Here is a 21,744-nt window from a genome sequence, read left to right as displayed (position 1 = left end):
TAAACAGAGACTACAGAGACTTAATTAGAATGTCTTGATATTGTGGGTGCCTCATGCAGTATCCTGTTGCATACAGTATTCATACCGTACAAAATTCCCCATTATTTTTGCCTTATTCAGGTTCAGGTTTATTTGTCATGTGTATAGATACAGAGTATAAATACAATGACATTTATTTTGCTCAGAGCATTCTCAGTCTTACATACATAGGACATAAACAAACATCTATAGTGTAAGAAAAAGACAAAAGAAACTGAAAAAAGTGCTATTACAATTTACAATTTAGGCATTTAGCAGACGCTCTTAATCCAGAGCGATTTACATTAAGCAAGAACAAAAAGCATGGGAATACATCACAAAAAAGCATTTATCATGAAACATGCGTAAGCTAAGAAAGTAACAGTGGAATATCTATATTATGAGACTATACATATAAACTAAACTATATATATATACACTACTATGTTATACATATGTACTATGGCGTGCTATTCTATTCTATTCTATTTAGTGCAGGCCTATTTTCAGCCACACTCTAGTTTTAAGACACATACAACAGAAATAAACCTACACTTGACATAACAGTGAGACCGCTTTTAAAGCAATTCTGCAAAACAGACTTAACTTTTTCGCTGCCGCTAGGTGGCAGAATACGCACACCTAAGGAATGCCACCTGTCCACTAACTCTACGATCCTAGTTTCCTTTCCGGGTTATTCAGGGAGGTGGGGGCTGCTGATGTGAGCACAGTGATCAGTCGCATTAGCTCAGACCCCTTAGCTATCATTACAACCAGTTACATGTGCTCAGCTCAGACCCCTTAGCTATCATTACAACCAGTTACATGTGCTCAGCGAAGCCATACAAACTCACAAATGATTTACGATCGTCGGTTGCGTGACGGCTCACCATGGACAGCGCTCAAACCTTTTGAGATACAGCGCTTTGAAAATCCTGTCATAATGGAGGCTCTGGATTAAAAAATCCCATAGCTGGTGGGGACGGAGGCTCTCCGTACTAAACTGACGGTCACTGCTTCATATATGGAGTATACGGTTGTCTACGAAGTACGAACGTACGCGTAGTTAGCACCAGCAGGTACCGATAGCCTAGCCATGTTTATAAATGTAGATGGCAGTGAAAAAGTTAATTTCATACTACTGTTTCAACGTCCAGGTTACAGCCATCAAAAAGTCCACAATGAAAGGGCCGTTCACACCCGAAACTAGAGCTGTAAAAACAGTTTTAAAGATCACTCTTTAGAAGTCCACACCACACATATGGTGAACAATATAGTTGTAGTTATCTTTGTAGTTAGTAGCAGTGTTCAGACCGTTTAACTTCAATGAAGCCCATTTAGGCCCGACGTCGAAATAAATAAAAAGTCTTCTGAAAGAATATATATTCAAAGATTTGTGCCAGATTTTCACGATTTTTCAAAAATAGCAGACCTACAACACCAAAACGGGTTCCTGTCCAGAATGGGTTAACTGGGAGTGTATGTGGTTTTCCATAAATTTCAATTAAAATCTAAAGTTAAATATTGAGATTAGCTTTTATTGATAATAAGATAGACAGGAAACGGGGAGAAAGCTGATGAGTTGCAAGCAGCAAATGGCCAGCCCAGCCTGGGAGTTGAATCGGGTACTTGCTGTCTGACTGACAGAAAGTGAGACTAGAGCCTATGTGGTACGTGCCTGACCACTAAGCCACCGGGCGCCCCCGACTGACAACTTCTTTAATGGATTGGGAAGCATTATTAAACTCAGATACTGATATCCCCATGATATCTAAACTCACTGGACAACCCACAGAGAGAGACATCATTATAATGCACTCATTACCACAGCATTGCTATGGCAACAGTGGACACAGTGCTAGTCACAGATACAGTAGTACTAATGCAGGATAGTGCCATGGTGTGGACACTGAGGAGACTAGAAGGAGCTACTGTGGCATTGTGATTCCATACAACTAGGATGAGATGGCTAGAAAGGATTGGACTTGGAGCTCCACTGTAGGATAATGTTGATCTGAACAAGACAAAATGAGAAAACAATCATATTTACTTTTCTTCTATTCTGTTGGGACCTGCCTAGCAGTTTTAACTCAAAGATCAAAAGCTCAACTAGAACTGCACTTCAATTTTGAATTAGTGCTCATTGCTCAAGAATGCTGGTTTCATGAAAACAGTGGTTGCTGCTTATGACTTATTTAGACTGTGTTATATTGAGGATTACAACTTGCGTGCTCAACATAGCTTTTGTAGGACTAGCCAACTGCAGGTACAATTGGTACTCACTCATACCGAGTACGAGCATTATAATACTGGCTTTTTTCTTTCTCGTTTCTTTTTGCCGACAAAAGAGAAACAATTCCAACAATCTTTTGCATTTTAGCTTATGCTGAGCTGGATTTGCCCTCTGGCAGTAAAGTATCCTAAAATCTCAAGCTTGAGACCTGGAGTGGGTGTAGAGAGTTACCGATCCATGCAGGGGAGGAGTTTAAGCGTAGCATGAGTGCTGGGTGTGAGTCGTGACATGTGCAGGTCCTTCGGGTCCATGCTGTCACACCAAATATGAAGTATTGTCTTGGAGCCGTTTGATAGACCCCACGCGCATGACCGACACACACACACACACACACACACACACACCCACCCCCCCCCCCCCCCCCACACACACACACACACACACTCCTGTGCTCCTGTGTGTGCATGCTGAATGTAGCCAATCAGAGGTAGCCAGGGGCGGGTCTTGGCCAAGCATCACCGTAGATATGCATCTGAGCCACTCCTGCAAACTTTGGAAGTCAATCTTAGCCAATCAGGATGGAATACGAATAATAGCACAGATCCATCTTGATCATGACTATATAGGTAATGTGTACCAAATCGCGTGTTTGGCGATTGGCCTCCAAAAATTGGAGTTTTCTTACACAGTGCAGTTTCATGCTTATCGGTCTAAACACACACACACACACGCGCACAAGCGGACACATTGCCATGCCTTAGGCCTGGCGGATATAATAATAATGGCAGTAACAGAGGACAATCTAATTCGTGCAATCACATTAATGAGTTTGAACTTTGAATTTGTCACAATGTCAAACACTAAGAAAAACACATTAGATCTGATGCACAAGGTGCTTCATGTGTATATGAAAACAGCCAGAAAATAACCAAGTTACTGACAAATAACAGTAATGTTACCTCCCTTTATAACCCTAGTCTGCAGACTGAGCTGTGTTCTGGAGCCATACTGTCTCAGTGCTCATTAAACTTGTATGAAGGTTCCTGGTAGCCTGCTGTCTCTCTCTCCCTGTATGGTCTGTGGTCTGAGCCATGCCACATACAGTATCATCACCAGTCACCTCTCTGAGAGTTGTGTCATTAAAATCTGTAGAAGACCTGATAGTTCCTAATGATTGTTGATTATGGGTTTAAGCTAATGCTGCCAAACACCAAAATCCAATACATTTTCCAGACTCTTCAGTAATGTCAATAGCAGCATCAATAGCTTTAGCTGCAACATTCACAGGAGCAAAGAAGGTTGTTTATTTATTTAATTTATATATGAGAGAGAGTTGTTTATCACAAATAATATAACACCTGAAGGGTTGGAGGAGTACATATGGTAGCTGTGGGATGGGGTTCATGGTGCTTCTACGGGGATTACAATGCAGTACCAGACTCACTGTGTGTGTGTGTGTGTGTGTGTGTGTGTGTGTGTGTGTGTGTGTGTGTGTGTGTGTGTGTGCATGCTATGTTTTACCCATTTCATCGCAAGCAGCAGTGTGTAGGAGGATAAACATGTGCTTATACATGATGTGTTTGTGTGAGGGGTGGAGAGTCACCAGTGCTACAGTGATTGTAGGTCCCATTGTGGGTGTTAAGAGAGATGTGTACTACATTTAAAAACTAGAAAAAGTGCCCTTCCGGGCACAGGTCTCCACCAGGTTATCCACAGATCCGTGCAGTTAGAGGTAAAAACACTTTTCGGCCAGTTATAGCGCCACCTTGAGGCTGAGTTGAAATTGTTCATGTGGCATTTTGTCCTCGGCCTAGTGGGAATGTGGGTGCACAATTTCACGGAAATCATCATGTGTTCATGATTTGCAGCATTTTGTTTGAAACTGAGCACTCCTGTGAACTTTGGAAGCCAATCTTAACCAATCAGGATGGAGTCTGATAAATCTGAAAGACCCTTTTCGTTGAATGGCTCTAGAGAGACTGTGTACCAATTTGCGTGATGTTTGGACAAAATCTGTAGGTGTACTGTGCAAAAACTTGTTTTGCACAAAGCGGCCTCCTGGTGGCGCTATAACAGGACGTTCTGGAAAGTTTGGGGCAGAGGTTCATCGTTGGCATCCAGGGAGTGTGTGTGCAAAATATGGCATCGACCGGGTTAACGGTGGCCGAGATTAGCTGTTCACGGACACACGGACACACGGACACACACACGGACACACGGACACACGGACGGACACGCGGACGGACGGAGTGCAAAACATACTCTCCCCACATGCCTTCGGCCTGGTGGAGACAAATATAATGTAGAGACAGAGACACAGGTTGAGACTGAAAGGGTGAGAAAGAGATGGCTGGAGGCTGAATTTGGGACTGGTGCCGAATTAATTTAAATCTCATCAAAGTGCTGCACTGTGCATGGGTACTTACTTGATCTGGTCTGCATAGCAACAGGCTAATGCCCATGCAGGGCTGTGATCAAGCTATAATAAAGTGAATAAATAATTTCCCCATAGCAGGAATTAGAGGGAAGGCATTCCAGTGTTGCCATCTTCTAGCTACCGCAGCATAATCGTTCATCATATTGTTATATCGGCTGGTACTTTTAAATCATCTGTCAAATAAGCATCAGTAATTATTGACATTTCTAACCAATATTTTACTTTATATTTATGTTTGAATGAGAAACTGCAAATGTTTACATCTGCACCTGGAATCACAATTACTGTAAAACAGATGTACAGTAAACCATGCTGGAAATATGTATTTCAATAGTGGTGTCGGTATGGATCGATTTGATGATGCAATTGATCGGTTATTGGCTAAGATTTCAATATTGTTCATCCCTATTCTGAAGGTTTGCAGCAGTGCAACAAAGGAAAGGAATACACTTGACTATCAATCAATTAGCCCTTCACTAAGTCCATCCCCAACCCATCCTTATCCAAGTTAGCAGCGAGGAGACAGAGCAAGCGGTCCTTCTCTCCCATTGAGATACATGAATGATGATACATAAATGACAGGATTTCTCCATATAAATAATCGATCATTTCAGTAGTAAGAGCTCCAAAATGTCTTCTAAATCTAGTCAACAAGGCCTGCAGTAGGCTATGCATTGGACAAATGCACATGACATTTTTTCAATAAACTAGAAGTACGAGGAAATGACAGAGAGAGAAACAGTATCCAACAATCAACTTCCAACGGGAGTTTTCATGTTGCACAGTAAGACTACAGTCATTAGTATTATTGCCATTGCCATTTGAACTTTTTGCGTTTTACCATAAATTAATATCCTAGTTGATCATACTACTGTGTCACACAAAAGCATCATAACAGATCCACAAGCTTTTTGTTTTATTACTGTGGATCTGCTACTTTTGAATTTCAATACTGAAAAGTTTTGGACATACGTTATGAGGTTTCCACCCGACAGAGATGATATCCCAAGACTCCGATTCAGGCTGCTATGTTACCATGGTAACAGGCTAGCCAAGTAAGCACATTATGCATCCAGCAGCAGAAAAGTTCAATGTTTTGATACGAACCAATGCCGTCTACAGTGGGGATGTGTGAACATGTTTTAACATGATGGCATGCCATTTACAATTATTCATGTAACATTCATGTAATAGCCTCACTGCTTATGTGCATTGTGTGTGCATGTGTTTGTAAAATATTGTCTTGGCTACCGCTATATGACCTTCACCTTTGTATACCTCACTGTTGTTTATTAATTTTGGTAATCTAATAAATCACGCTGAGGAAGACCTGTCCGTGGAGAGGTCAAATTAAACTATGTGAAAAGCAAGGACAATTACTGTGTGCTGGCTGTTTTCTCCATTTCAATCTGATAAATGAATAAGAAGCTTAAAATCTAGGACTGCACTAAAGTTGAATTAGTTGCACTACAGTGAATGCAACAAATATAAGATCTCTCTTTGTGTTTAAGATCTCTAGGCTCTTGTGATTGGCCCAAAGCTAACCATGGAGGCATGCTTGTGTTCTGCATTGATGACGCAGAGCAAGCTAAGCTTGGTGGAAAGCTATGTCTCTCCTTTTCTGTACATATTGACAAATAACACAAGTCTTTAAAAGTCAATCATGTGTTCAATCTTATAAAACTGCAATGATCATTATTTTCTTAGCAATTGATTTATTTTTAGTTTAATTGAATAATCGAGAAGCACTTTATGTATCCTTTATGAATTTTGATATATCAACAAATCGATTAAACATTGAAGCGTTATTGTTTACTCCGTTGCGCAAAGGTGTTGTATGTCGTGCAAAACTAGTCGATCTACAAGATTACTTGCAGAACTTGGACTTTAATGCAAGTAGAACATGGATAAATTTATGTTATGTTTATGTGACGTAAACAATCAGCTAACACCTCATAGGCTAACATGCGTGTAATGTCTATTGTACAGTATTGCCATATTTATCCAACCTGTGTTAGCCAATATTACATTAATCAGTAACAAGCATTCACATGGATACCACATTAGCTGCTCAATTCAAGAGCCAAACCGTCACTGATATAAACCATACATTTGCCTATAAATAATCACTGCATGTTTTGTTAGTAAAGATAATGTGTGCAGTGTTTCCCACAGAATGACAGTGTGATTGTGGCAGTGAGCATTACCGTTTGTGTCAGTGAGCATTAACGGTAATGACAGACGCTGGCAGCAGATCCAGTTTTACCTCTGTAATAGAAATGGGTATTCACTTCACATTTCAGAGGAAAGGAAGTATACAGTATTTTCTTGTTCCCTCTTTCTGTGCATGGTTTGATTGTTTTCCTTCCATCTAGGGACACAACACTTAATCTAACCAATCAATTCAATCAATGTAATAAATTATATACAATAATCAACAATCGGAGGGGGGGAAACAATAGTTGTTCAGATCAACAAGCTTGTAGATAGATGCAGATCGGCCATTTTCAATATTGTTGTGAATTTTAAAAGAAATTTCACTTTGATTTGTATACAGTATAACAAATAAAAGATGATAAAAATGTGCTTCTTGGTTATTAAATTAATTGAAAAAGAAATCAATAGAATAATCACTAAGAAGATAACCGATAGTTGCAGTCCTGCAACTCTCCATGATGCGATGCATCCTTGTTAGGGTCTAAGATGCAAGGAACATACACAAGTTAGAGAAACATGGATCTAAGGTGAGACACTTGGGATGCACCTATTGTCTTCCTCTCTGTCTTTGTCCTGTCTCTTTCTCTCACTGAGATCCACCCACAAGTGATGATCTCATGTCTGTAGTTGCCTTAGTCACCTAACAACACATAATAGTAACCAAGCAGCACACAGCCGAGTGAGTGTAGTACAGAACAGAACTCAATATAGGATTTAGTGACATCATCACAGAGCTGAGCATGCCAGGTCATGATGACAACATCTGAGAGCTCAACCAATCCACCATGACTCACACCAAAGACCGTCATTTTTCACAAAAGCATCAGACAGCCTGAAAAATGAATGTAGGGGTCTGTAATTTATTAGGCTAGTGCCTGAAGAGCACATTCCCGCCCCTAACGAATATGGCCATACACCGTTGCCTCCCTATTCCGCCCTACGACTCAGGCGGCCATGTCATGTCTGAACCAACTGCTAAAGGTGAAGACAATGTTGCTACACAGATTCAGAATTTTCTCTCATTCATGTAGTTTCTTGCAGGAGAAAATATTGCCATTTTCAGATAATGCAAGTTGTTGATATTTAAATAATTTCCCAAAACCATTTAAATTATCATGTAGTAGTCTATAGAAAGAAAATGACTTCAATGTCCTTCTGTAAACTTGATAGCTTACATTGAACACTTATGTCTAACATTTATTAACGCATACACAGTAAGGCACCATCTAACATTTTTACACCTCAATTATTAAATAGTTACACTTTAGAGGTCCCAGACCACATTTTTATATACCGTAATCTTTCAAAATATTTTCCATATCAGCATTCTACATCAATGTGTTTTTTGACAACTAAACACTATTAAACATTATCTTTATTTGCTAGTGTTGGCACTCACACCAAAATGACATAGGCAATTTATTTATTGATGTATTTTACAGTTAATAAATACCGTTTGACAACCAGTGTTGTTGTTTTACAAAATATCCTCCAGACATTCATTTTTCAGCGTTCTTCTGTATAGGCCAACTACTACAATGAATGTTACACAGTATGACTTTTGTATATGACACACACACACACACACACACACACACACACACAATAAATATAAGTATATAATTGGAACATACCCGGTGCATGGTCCACCTTCATAGAACATTGGTACGTGATGTAGTCTATCTATGCTATGTCTTAGATCTGGTCCCCTGGTGCTGGAGAATTGGCTGCTCACAGTACTGATCTGTTAGGATGGGTTAAATAAAGAAGACAAATGGCAATAAATACACAAAATATGCATGATCATCAGGGTAACAAAAACACTAAGCATTAACTTGTGTTTGTTTGCTAGTAGGGATGCACGTGACGATATTTGGCTAAGATTCAATCATTTCAATGGTCATATGAAAGAAGATTTGTAACAATAGTGTGTCTTGTTCAGAGCCTGTGACATAATTTCACATTTGACATTGTATCCTGTGTAGGTACGTTAACACAAGCTGTTTTCCCACAAACACATCAATGTAGTATTGTGGTCACTGGTTGGCACATAATTGTTAAATCGGTGCTAGTAGTTACATATGTTTTTTGGTATCTGTCAATTACCAATAACACATTTTCTTTTTTTTTAAAGATATATTTTTTGTGGCTTTCGCCTTATTTTCTTTTTTTATAGAGGGATAGGTATACAGTAGGCTGACAGGAAATGGGCAGAGAGAGATGGGGGGGGGGTGACACACAGTAAAGGCCGTCGGGATCGGGAGTCGAACACGCGGCACACTGCCAGACTGGATTACTAGCCAAGGTGCCCAGACAGCTACGCCAGCCGACCGGGCCACCAATAACACATTTTCAAGTAATTAACTAATTATTGGCTGATACTGATAGGAGGACCTATATATATCATGCATCCTTTTTACTAGCCAACACTGCTGTTAATTACCTAAACAGCTTAACATAATAGTTTCATTCTAGTTGAGACACAGGTGAAGTTTCAATATCCACATAAGATATAACACACAGCTCTCTGTGTGTGCCAGCTCAACTTTGTAGCAGTCTTTTCCAAAATAACTCAAAGACCAATATTTACACCATTTAGTGCAAATCTTCACTACATAGGTTGTTTTCGATGGTTGTTGTTCATGCATGTGCTGCTGTGCATACTCATTGTAAGACATTGTAAACACACAAGTGGAGGATTTTGCTTTCTTGCTGAGCAGAACATAAATACCCTTGCTGAGCAGAACATAAATACCCTAAATATTAAATAACCATGTAAATATAGTATAGTAGGCCTATACACACACACGCACACAGCCATAAGCCTTTGTTTTCAGAAAAAAACAGATTATGCTGAATGAGCTGGAGTAATGTTATGGTCATTTTTGCCCTACTTGTAACGCCAACTGTTCACCTTTAACTTTGGTTTTGGTAAAGGCTGCTACAAAGTTGTAATAATAGGTATGTCCCTATGTGTTGGGTGGACTAAGAAACATTGCCCGTGTTTCAGTGGCATGAAAGGTTGAGTAGTAGAATTTACATTTTAGGTGAGCTATTCATGGCTTTAATGGTAAAACTATGCTTCCACACACACACACACATCATTGCAAAACCTCTAAATTGTCAACCTTTTGATATTAGATTGTCATGGGGAGTCTTGGGGACATGTGTGCCAACAGTCCAACCTTTTACTTTCCTAAGCCAAAGCAGCACCAGATGTGATAGAGATAGACAATACTTTACAGGAAACAATATTTATACATATACCATCATTAATTGCATGTCTACAACCCTAAAACAGATGTACTATAACTATAGCATAACCCTCAAGTCAAATTCCTCATTAAAACCACAGTCTTCTTAATGGCTTCCTTCTTATGTATTGTGAAAACTGCCAAACAGTTTAGACTCAGTGGTGACTACAATGCAGGTGGACAGCACTTACCCTGTCGTTTGTTGACTAGGGTTCATTCATGCCAGTCTTTCTGGATAAGACTCGTGTCTGCTAAATTACTGCATACGAGTCCTCTCTTGCTAAAAGTCTGTGGACTTCAGTGCAGCACTGTCTTGGGGGGCAGCCTGGCAGTGCCCTGCCCCTGCTAAAAAAACAAACTATGTAATAATGTAGACAACACAGGAGTGACTCACATACTGTACAGCAAAGTCTATAGACTCCTCCAGAGTGCCAGCACCCTGGCTGGTTACAAAGCTCACAAAAGTTCCAAACTTCCAATACCAATTTCTGACCAACTGCGACTGACTTTTACAGCAATTGTACCGCAGTGCACAGAATCAGATACACAGTCTGTCTGCCCGTGTGTCGGTCTGTCTATCTGCAGCAGCAGAACGGCCGTGGTCGCGGAGGGAGGCAGCGTCACCAGGGGTCCGCCTACATCACACAGTCACGGCACCAACCCAGAAATCAAACTGTCCACAAACACGTTGGGACAACAAAAGTAGCATTATAAACCCCTCACGGTCAACACAATAACATGATGCCCCGACTCTCCGGGGGTTGAAACGTGGTTAAAACAAGACGTGACGGAGAGAGGGGCACAGAAACCTCCTCTAAAATGTTCCCTCGCCACCGACGTAACAACATGTCGGCAAAGGACGGCCATATTTTGCTGGTTATGTCGACACAAGAGGGGAGGGAAAGTAGACACGATGTTCTCCCTTCTTCTCGCTTTACTGGCTGGTTACAGTCAGTAGAAGTAGAACTCACATGAGAGCGAACGTCAATTAACAACTTGGCACAGTGTGCGAAGCATTGGAACATTGTTTGTGTACGCATGCAGGTGTAAACGGCGGGGCAGGCAAAGTTCATGCGGCTAGACAAGTTAAAATATTAACCCAGAGGCTTGTTGGTGTTTGTGAGCCACACGCAGACGATAGAACTGAAAAACAAACAACCCCATGCAGGTTTAACTTTGGCCAGCTTTCCTTTGGACCGTTTCCAACACAACAGTGGAAGAGTTTAGCGATTTCTTTTTTTACCTGCTCCCCCCAATATGATGCGATGCTCAGGTGGATCAACAAATCCCAAAGCGATAGTTCAGCGACTGATAAACTTGACTCTGTGAACAATATTCCTGAGCGGGTCAAATATCCGACCACCAGACAACAGACGACAGAAAAATTGCCGATCACAAGGAGGCTCTACGCCAAATGCCACATGATCGCCGACGTCAGCGTACGTATTTGCATGCGATACCGGAGCCGCGGTGTCCGTCCATAGCGGGTCCATACAGTTACTACAGACCCGCCCCGGTTGGCGTAAACACCGCTGGTAAGTGCTTGATGCAGGGACCATGCTTCCTGTTCTAAAAATGAATGAACTGTGTCTTGCCGTCAAGTTGCTTCTGTGTTGATGTCTGCCTCTCTCCTCTTGCTCTTGGTGCTCATTGAATATTAAATGACCAGAGAGAGAAGGGGCGTTCGTTGGACAAAGTCCCGCCCACCTCGTCCTGCTATCCCCCCATGCCCCTCTCTTCTCTCTCTCTCTCTCTCTCTCTCTCTCTCTCTCTCTCTCTCTCTCTCTCTCTCTCTCTCTCTCCCTCTCCCTCTCGCACTCCCTCTCGCTCTCTCGCTCTCTCTCTCTCTCTCTCTCTCTCTCTCTCTCTCTCTCTCTCTCTCTCTCTCTCTCTCTCTCTCTCTCTCTCTCTCACACACACACACACACACACAGAGAGAGAGAAGGGGGGGGTGTATATATTACTGCAGTGTCATCTCAGGTGGGATCTGTCCTTTGCAGAGAAAACTGAAACCCATCTATCTCTCTCTCTCTCTCTCTCTCTCTCGCTCCATCTCTCACTCTCTCACTCACACACACACACACACACACACACACACACACACACACACACACACACACACACACACACACACACACACACACACACACACACACACACACACACACACACACACAGAGTGGATATCCTCACATGGTACATATCCCTTAGGTCAGCATTTAAATTACAGTTAAGGGAATAACAGGGAATAACAGACTACAAGGGAATAACTACAACTATCCAGAAGTGTCAGAATCTAACATTTTTGACACACAACAGTGACCTCCACTGGACCTGCTGTAGAACGACATATCTGACCTTGGCCCATCTGCACAGCATCCTATCTTAATGCGGATCTTTATGACTGCCTTTCTTTTTTAGTACTCAGACTTTTTGCCCTTTCTCATTTCGCCTATTATGTGTAGACCTACACACTTTAAAAAATTAAATATGTTATGTAAATTAAGGTATGTTGAGGCAACTGATATATGGATTATGTAAAAGGGAGGCTTTTATTCCAATATACTTGGATTTTGATTTAATATTGGTACAGTTGGGTAAAAACAAGAAAAGAGAACGAAATCTACTGGTATTCTGTTCCAAAAAGCACTGTGACTGCAGTGACAGTGATCTATACCTGATGTTTTATTCATTGGCTGAGTTAGCGTCTACTGGCTGCCGGGGAGTTTGGGTTTATTAGAAATGCAAATTGGATACCAATGTTCTCATTAATTATTAAAATATTATGTTAAGGTCTCACTATATTGGTTTAATTGGCATTCATGTCCTGAAAACGCCCAATAAGATAAGGAAAAAATACAATACAATGCTTAATCACAATGTGATTTGTATGAACTGTAATGTTTTGCTCATGTGGATTTTTCTTTTTTCTTTTTTACATTGATGACCCAGTGGTCATCATATTGTGACTTATTGTATTAGCTGCAATATGTAATTTTATTTAATCTTAACTTTAATGTTTATTATATAATATAAAGAAAAAGTGCCCTTCTGGGCACAGGTCTCCACCAGGATGAGCAGATGTGAAGAATTCCAGGCAAAGGTTTTTCCTTGGCCTGGCATACAAAGTTATCCACAGATCCGTGCAGTTAGAGATGAAAACAGTTTTCGGCCAGTTATAGCGCCACCTTGAGGCTGAGTTGAAATTGTTCATGTGGCATTTCGTCCTCGGCCTAGTGGGAATGTGGGTGCACAATTTCATGGAAATCACGCGATGTGTTCATGATTTGCAGCATTTTGTTTGAAACTGAGCACTCCTGTGAACTTTGGAAGCCAATCTTAACCAATCAGGATGGAGTCTGAGAAATCTGAAAGACTGGTTTCGTTGAATGGCTCTAGAGAGACTGTGTACCAATTTGCGTGATGTTTGGACGAAATCTGTAGGTGTACTGTGCAAAAACTTGTTTTGCACAAAGCGGCCTCCTGGTGGCGCTATAACAGGCCGTTCTGGAAAGTTTGGGGCAGAGGTTCATCGTTGGCATCCAGGGAGGGTGTGTGCAAAATTTGGCATCGACCGGGTTAGCGGTGAAGTTTTTGCACAAAGCGGCCTCTTGGTGGCGCTATAACAGGCCGTTCTGGAAAGTTTGGGGCAGAGGTTCATCGTTGGCATCCAGGGAGTGTGTGTGCAAAATTTGGCATCGACCGGGTTAACGGTGGCCGAGATTAGCCTGTCACGGACACACGGACGGACGGACGGACGGACGGACGGACACACAAACGGACGGACGGAGTGCAAAACATACTCTCCCCACATGCCTTCGGCCTGGTGGAGACAATTAGTCCATCTGCAGTGGTTAGTGGTCTTCCTACTCTTCCATTGAATTTAGACCCTGGTCTCTGGTAGGACACCTACTGGTTGTCAACTGGTATTGTCTGAAGATGGCAAAGTGGGGATTCCCTTTTGAGTGTGTAGATATTGGGAGAACCAGGTTCGAATCTCAGGTAGGAATCAGGATATGAAACTTATAGAAACAGTATGTACTATACAGTATGTTGTAATAATGTTTCCTCTTTCCAATGTGTTGCAAAATAAATGCAAAACTAGAACTGCACTCTGTCGAGTGCCTCTGTCGAGTGCCTAAATCTCAGCCTCTCTGTAAAACATTGAAATTAAATACTAAAGTCGGATTATAACTGGCTGTCAATTATGACGTATTACGATATGTTTCAATATTGGTTGGGTAACAGGTAACGCATGTATGTATGTATTTGGTCAAAATGGGTAGGGTTTAAAAAAAGGCAAGAGTTTGCTCTGGTGCACTGGCCTAAAAGTGGGTCCTTAAAAACTGCTAAAACTTCTGAAATGTATGTATGTAGGTATGTATGTGTGTATGTATTTTAAAAGGGGAGGCTTTTTTGTAAAAATCCCTGCCCGCAATACCTTCATATATTTAAAATTAGTCCAAAATAGGGTTACCAGTGAAGGGCAAACTGCCTATTCACTGGGGACTATGCAAGGCAGAGGCGTCCACCCCCCTGAGTCCAAGTTTAAGCTAGACCGCATACCTAAACCATACTCTAAAATCCAATGGTAAAATGGATATAAAAAAGGACATTAATAAAACAACCTAAAACCATACAGGATTAAAAGTTCACAGCAAGGCCTGGATACCATTTATTTATTTTACAGAAAGGGGAGAAAAATCAACTTCTTTCATTAAGACCAGTGGGTGTTACAGTTTGTAATTTGTTTATCCATCTGTGTTCCATGAGTTTCCGCTGTCCACTGGTCCATCGGACTTGTATGTATGTATGTATGTATGTATGTATGTATTTGGTTGGAATGGGTAGGGTTTAAAAAAAGGCAAGAATTTGCTCTGGTGCACTGGCCTAAAAGTGGGTCCTTAAAAACTGCTAAAACGTCTGAAATGTATGTATGTAGGTATGTATGTGTGTGTGTATTTTAAAAGGGGGGGGGGGGGGGGGGGGGGGCTTTTTGGTAAAAATCCCTGCCCGCAATACCTTCCTATATTTAAAATGAGTCCAAAATAGGATTACCAGTGAAGGGCCAACTGCCTATTCACTGGGGACTATGCAAGGCAGAGGCGTCCACCCCCCTGAGTCCAAGTTTAAGCTAGACCGCATACCTAAACCATATTCTAAAACCCAATGGTAAAATGGATATAAAAAAAGGACATTAATAAAACAACCTAAAACCAAACAGGAGTAAAAGTTCACAGCAAGGCCTGGATACCATTTATTTATTTACATAAAAATGAACAGGAAGGGGATAAAAATCAACTTCTTTCATTAAGACCAGTGGGTGTTACAGTTTGTAATTTTTTTATCCATCTGTGTTCCATGAGTTTCCGCTGTCCACTGGTCCAACGGACTCCACATTCCAGACCTGAAATGATGAGGTTAGCGATAGGATGGGATTGAAAGTGTGTGTACAGAGTTGTGTGTATGTCTGCTCGTTGGATGTGATATAAGTGTTGTTTGAGGCGTGTTTCTAGTGTGTGTCCGGTTTCTCCTATGTAGTGTTTGTGACATTGTGTGCAGGTGATGATGTAGACTATATTGGGTGTGGTCAGAGACAGGGGATCCGTGATGGGGGAGGAAGTGTGACTATGGGGGTTATTGATGAATTTGCGGGGTTTGAAATGGAGTGTATGAGGCTGTGGGGGCTTGGGAGGTAAAGTGGAAAATTTGGAATGCACAAGGAGGTCACCCAGGTTCTTGTTCCGTCTAAGTGCTGAAATTACTGAATGTGTTTGTAATGGGGGGTAGGATTGTTGTGTGGTGGTGAAATTCTGTTTAAATTTGTGGTGTAGTGGTTGGAGTGTATGTGAAAATGTGGTTATGAATGGGAGTAGTGTTGTAATGGTAGAGGAGCCGATAGCCTGGATGGTGGGAGAAGAAGAGTTGGAGGAGGGAAAACATAGAGGAGAGGGTAATGTGTGGGCCCCGTCCAGGTCCGTCCCTGTCCCTGCGCTAGAGAGGGGCCTCTGATCCGGGTGCATGCTCTGAGGTGGCTGGGGAAGAAGGCTAGGATTGAGGTTAGGGTTAGAATTGGGGGTGAGAGGGTTAGGGGTAGGAGGCAGAGTGTTTGTGGAGAGTGACTGGGTGGGGGAGAGAGAGGCCAGGGCATTGCTCCTGATTGTATGCAAAAATATTTTGCTGTAACCTCTCCTTCGGAGGACTGTGAAGAGTGTGTGTGTGGCCTGATTAAAGTGTTCCCTATTGGATGAAATCCTGAAAAACCGAATTATTTGTGATTTGATGATTCCTGCAAAAGTGTGCTTTGGGTGGTAACTGTGTTTATGGAGTAGTGCGTGTGTGTCTGTGTCCTTTAAATATTTTTTTGTCAGTAGTCGTTTATGTGTATGATCTATTGTATGAAAAAATACGGTGGTGTCCAGGAAGTTAATCTCTGTTGGATGAATTATGTGTTTGATGGTTATGGAAGTATGGTGTGTGTTCAAAATCTGTAAAATGTATCAAACTGTTGTAAGGTGTGTGGCCAGAGCCCTATGATGTCATCTAAAAATCTGAAATACATGGTAGGTTGTAGTGGACACTTTGCCAAGGCCTCTCTCTCCCACTCACTCATGAAAATGTTGGCATAAGCGGGTGCAATTTCTTGCCCATAGCCGTGCCCTCTAGTCTATCTGTAAATAGTGTTTGTTATTAAATGTGAAATCATTGCAATTGAGACTAAGTTCTAATAGTTGTAAAATGGCATTGTCTGGTCTAGTGTTGTCCGGGTGTGTCTGGAAGAGATTTCTAACTGCCTGTAAACCAGTGGCTGTATGTATGTTAGTGTAAAGGCTGTCAATGTCTATGGTGAAAATGTATGTGTGTGGTGGCACGGCTATGGGCTTTATTTTTTCCAGGAAATCATATGTGTCTCTTAAATAACTGGCGTGTATGGTGGAGAGGGGGTTGAGGAAGTGGTCTATGTATTGTGCTATGTGGTAGGACTCACTGCTGCAGTCTGACACTATGGGTCTGCCGGGAGGCACCTCGAAGGGAATAGTCCAAGTCTGTGGATCCTTATGGATTTTGGGTAGTAGATAGAATATCCTAGGTCTGGGGTTATCGGGTCCATAGAGGAAGTCGCGTTGTTTGGAGGTGATGTAGTTTTGGTGATAAAGTGTTGTAATGATTTGTCTGAGTTTGATCTGAGTCTGTGGTTGTATGCTGGCTGCTATGTGAGTGTAGTATCTTGTGTTGGATAGTTGTCTGTTGGCTTCATATGTGTATTGGAAATTATCTAAAATGACTATTTTTGAACCGTTATCAGCTGGTTTAATAACTATTTGTGTGTTGTTCCGCAGTGTTGTGATGCTGTTCCGTTCGTCTGTGGTCAGGTTGTCAGGTCTGTCTGGTGATGGGTGGTACTGATTAAGTGTATGGTTATCTAGCTGTATGAGGTCTCGTATCCTGCCGTCCACCTGGGAGAGTTTTGGCTCCCAGGTGGAGGGCAGGACAAAAGGTGTATGTCCGTCTGTCTGTGTGTTTATGAAAAAGTCTATTAATTTAAGTCTCCTATGGTATCTGTGTGTGTCCCTTCGAAGTGCCTCCCAATCCGTCCCTGTGGGTCGAGGAATGTAGGCGAGACCCCTCTCCAGCAACTGGGCCTCTGCGGCCGTGAGACGGACGGACCTGGACAGGTTCAACACATTGGAGTGGGTGCTGGTCGGAGGGACTGAATGGCTGTTGGACGTTGAGAGGAAGAGGAAGAGGGGGGAAGAATGGTGGTGGGCGGTGTGGGAGAGGGGGGAGGGGGGGGGGAGGGGGGAGGAGAAGGAGGAGGAGGAGGAGGAGGAGGGGAGCCTGTTGGGACCAAGGCAGGTACCAGCGGAAGAGGAGAGCTAGGGCAGGAATCCAGGCTTCGGCTCCTGTTCAGAGAAAATTTAAATGTGTGCACCAATGGTTAAATATTTTGACTGCTGTGGTGTGTGTCCAGTGTATGTTGTCGGATTCTGTGTGAAATTGGTCAGGGTCAACTGGTGGGATGTATGGGAAATGTGTTGAGATGTACTGATTCATGAGTGTGAGGTTCTTTTTCTGTTTGACTGTTAGGAACTGGGAGAAGTTGATGAGGGGAATGTGGATGGTGGCGTTCGTTGTGCCTCCTTGTGCATCCCATTTAGCTGCCTACAGGAGGTCTGGTCTGTGTCATTGTCCTTGCAGTTGATGCCCACCGAGATAATGACTTTTTCTACCCTGGGGTGAACCTCCGCCTTTTCCAAAACCTTGGTCAGGTGGTTGAAGGTCGTCCCAGGGTAGCTGTCTATTTGGAGATCAGTGTGGTGTGATGGTGGGATTCTATTTAAATTGGAGTCCCCCAAGATGGCCACCGGCTTTCGTACCACAATGTTCCAGTCCAGCACCTTTCTCTTTGGCCTGGCCTTGTGATATGTGGGTATACAGGGAAGTGCTGGGGATGGAGGGGGTGGTGACGTGTGTGGCTGTGAAGCGCCAGTAGTGAGAGGCTGCGGGATCGGGTGGTTCTGAGAGGGTTCAGAGGGGCCTGTTTGGTCACGGTTGTTCCCGTATAGAGGCCTACTCATCATGGGGGCACTAGGGAGGACGGGTCGCTGGTCTGTGGGGGTTATGAGGAGGGGTGGGATGGTAGGCCGCCTGGTTATAGGGATGGTGAGAAGGGGTGGGATGGAAGGCGTTGGGAGTAAGGCTGGTGGGGAAGTGTTCCTGCCTAGAGGAGGGGGGAACACTTGGGCTGGGGTCCTAGGGTGTGGGAGCAGGCCAGGCCGAGCACTAGCAGAGCTATTGGCAGGTCTCGAGTGAGGTGGAGGGGGGGCGGTGTGTGTTGCTGTGTATGTGTTCGCTCGTGTATGTATGTTGTAACGGTTTGTATGTGTGAAATGTTGCTGTGTATTGAGTTGTGTCTGTGTATGTTGTCTGTGTTGTGTGTGTTGTCTGTTGTGTTTGCTGTCTGTGTTGTGTGTGTTGTGTGGTTGGCTGTGTGTGTTGTGTGTGTTGTGTGGTTGGCTGTGTGTGTTGTGTGTGCTGTGTAGTTGGCTGTGTGTGTTGTGTGTGTTGTGTGGTTGGCTGTGTGTGTGTTGTGTGTGTTGTGTGGTTGGCTGTGTGTGTGTTGTGTGTGTTGTGTGGTTGGCTGTGTGCGTTGTGTGTGTTGTGTGGTTGGCTGTGTGTGTTGTGTGGTTGGCTGTGTGTGCGTTGTGTGTGTTGTGTGGTTGGCTGTGTGTGTTGTGTGGTTGGCTGTGTGTGTTGTGTGGTTGGCTGTGTGTGTTGTGTGGGTGTCTGTATCTGTAGTACCGTATGTTGCTAACCCGGGTTAGGGTTGCATTAGTCAGTCTCTGGGTGTATCGTTTATGTGCCCACCCTATGGCAATGGTATAGGCCATAGGGTTATGTGGGTGTATGTCTGGTGTGAGTGTGTCTATGGTGTCTGTGTAGTGTGTTTGTAATATGTGCATGTTTGTGTTCATCCAGTTGTGTGTTGTGGGCCACCTGCGTGGTGGTGGTCTCAGTGGGGCAGGCGGGCTTGATGAAGGTGGTGAGTTTATTCACCTGTCTCATCATCCCAAATACCTACAAACAAATGCTTAATGTTATTTCTTTATTAGAAATCACAAGAATGGCCCAGGCCGTAGCGTAACGGTCTGGGCACCGGACTGGTAATCCAGTCGCAGTGTGCCGCGGGTTCGACTCCCGGACCCGACACGGCCTTTACTGCATGTCATCCCCCCATCTCTCTCCCGTTTCCTGTCAGCCTACTGTCTGTCCCTTCAAAAATCAATAAAAGGCGTAAGCCGCAAAAAAAATATCTTAAAAAGAAAAAAAAAATCACAAGAATTGCAGCATATCCTATAAAAAATGGCTTAATAAGGGAGGACCAGCCGGTCGGCCACCTGGACTACAGGCAGACCTCTGACATCACGCTCATGTCACCATGACCCAGCCATATAAGGAGTTTCCAATGCAGCTACACCCGCTCTGGCTACACCCAAATACGGAGTGTGTTGTCTAACCTCAATGTGTCTTCATGGCATCAGGAACAAACAAATCACTCAGCTCCATTATGGCACATCGGGGACATTCCCATAGGCATAGACTGATGACATCTGTGATCTCTGTCACACTTGCCTAGTGTGGGTAGTATGAAAACCGGGAAAATGGGAAAATATATAGAAATAACCTCCAGGCAGTCTTTGATCCAGGGATGCTGTTTTCACCAAAAACAAAAGTATTTACAGTGATACTGGACAGGTGGCCCTAGCTTCCACCTCCACAGTCCTACTTTGACTGCCAGGCAGTGGGAGGCCTCCTTACATGTAAAGGCTAAGCCTCTCCCACTGGAACACACCACCCTGATACTGATACTCATACTGTTGGTATGTTCCCCACACCCCACAGCTGGAGACAACAAGCAATTAGCAACCCATCAACCCATATACATACACAGCCCAAAATAATATCATTCTCTGCAACATACACAATGAATAATAATGAAAACAGTCTCGGTGTAAGGCTGAACTGCCACAATCTCCATGTATGGGCATAAAAGGGGATTGGCGCCACGGTGCAACATAGGTGTGAGGGCCGCGTAGCGGCCCAAACTCGAGGCTTTGGTTAGTCGTTAGTTGTTACCTAGTATTTTAAAATGAACATGAAATAGGCAGTTTTTTTTAAATATGTTTGAAATAAAATAAACATTTGCTTTTGTATCTTCCAGGAAGTGATCCGTGCTATTCTGTTTCAATCAATATACTTAATTGTCAAAATGATCCGATTTCCAGAGAGCCATGACTGTGACTGTGACTGTGCTCTGTTGTGAGTTCAAAGACTGATAATCAACATTACATATAACTGAAATTCTTGATGAAACTCTTCCATCCCCTTCGGTCTTGTGCCCTCCGCTGTTGTCATGAGAGCCCTTGTGCCTTCATCTTCTGTTGTGTGGTTCTTCTCCAGGTGGCTCTAGGGATCTCAACCTTCCAGAAAGTGGTGTGTAAAAACGTTTAATCAAAAGAAGCTTTGAGAAAATGGTCACTTGATGGCGCCAAATAGCTTTAGAATGTACTCCTTATGAACTTGGAACACAGAACATGACTGAAGTAACTTTCTTTGTTGTCTGTCATTGTTTTTCATAATTCAATAATATTTAATTAAACTAATTAATCAGTAACCATCATTCAATTTGGTAAAATTGCCGCTAGGGGAGATAGGCCTATTGTTAAAGACATGGTCATGGAATAGAGCAAGTGAAGTTATTAACAGGGCGAGGGAAGATCTTGAACAAGAGGGAGACAACTAGAGGAAGAAAGCTATAGATAGAAAATAGGAAGAATTATATGACAATGGCTTACATTGAAGGATAAATGTCAGTGTGGTCATATGAAATTAGGAGCAGCTGGCTATTGGCACTGGTGCCCTGTAGCTAATTAGCATGTATACTGTGTATGTTCCTCTCAGCTAGCAATTCAAGTAAAAGAAGACAAATGGTTAATTTAATTTGTGTGTGTGTGTGTGTGTGTGTGTGTGTGTGTGTGTGTGTGTGTGTGTGTGTGTGTGTGTGTGTGTGTGTGTGTGTGTGT

The 21,744-nt window shown here is 42.8% G+C and overlaps 1 protein-coding gene across 3 annotated transcripts in view; it reads right to left on the bottom strand.

The window, feature by feature from the left end:
- Nucleotides 1-11,749, bottom strand: part of zhx2a (zinc fingers and homeoboxes 2a) — a 30,194-nt gene extending 18,445 nt beyond the window's left edge. For 2 of the 3 annotated variants that reach the window (XM_083761345.1, XM_083761347.1), the window contains exons 1-2: nucleotides 11,403-11,749; nucleotides 8,540-8,649 (exon numbers count right to left, since the gene is read on the bottom strand). The gene's annotated coding sequence lies outside the window, so the exon portion shown is untranslated. The remainder of the gene's footprint in view (nucleotides 1-8,539; nucleotides 8,650-11,402) is intronic. The other variant, XM_083761346.1, reaches the window with a different exon arrangement.
- Nucleotides 11,750-21,744: the final 9,995 nt, after the last annotated feature.

The sequence above is a fragment of the Protomyctophum parallelum genome (genome assembly GCF_964188405.1).
Source record: "Protomyctophum parallelum genome assembly, chromosome: 3".
NCBI classification, from domain to species: domain Eukaryota; kingdom Metazoa; phylum Chordata; class Actinopteri; order Myctophiformes; family Myctophidae; genus Protomyctophum; species Protomyctophum parallelum.
Note: the sequence above shows the minus strand (reverse complement) of the source record. Positions and strands in the feature narration are given on the sequence as shown.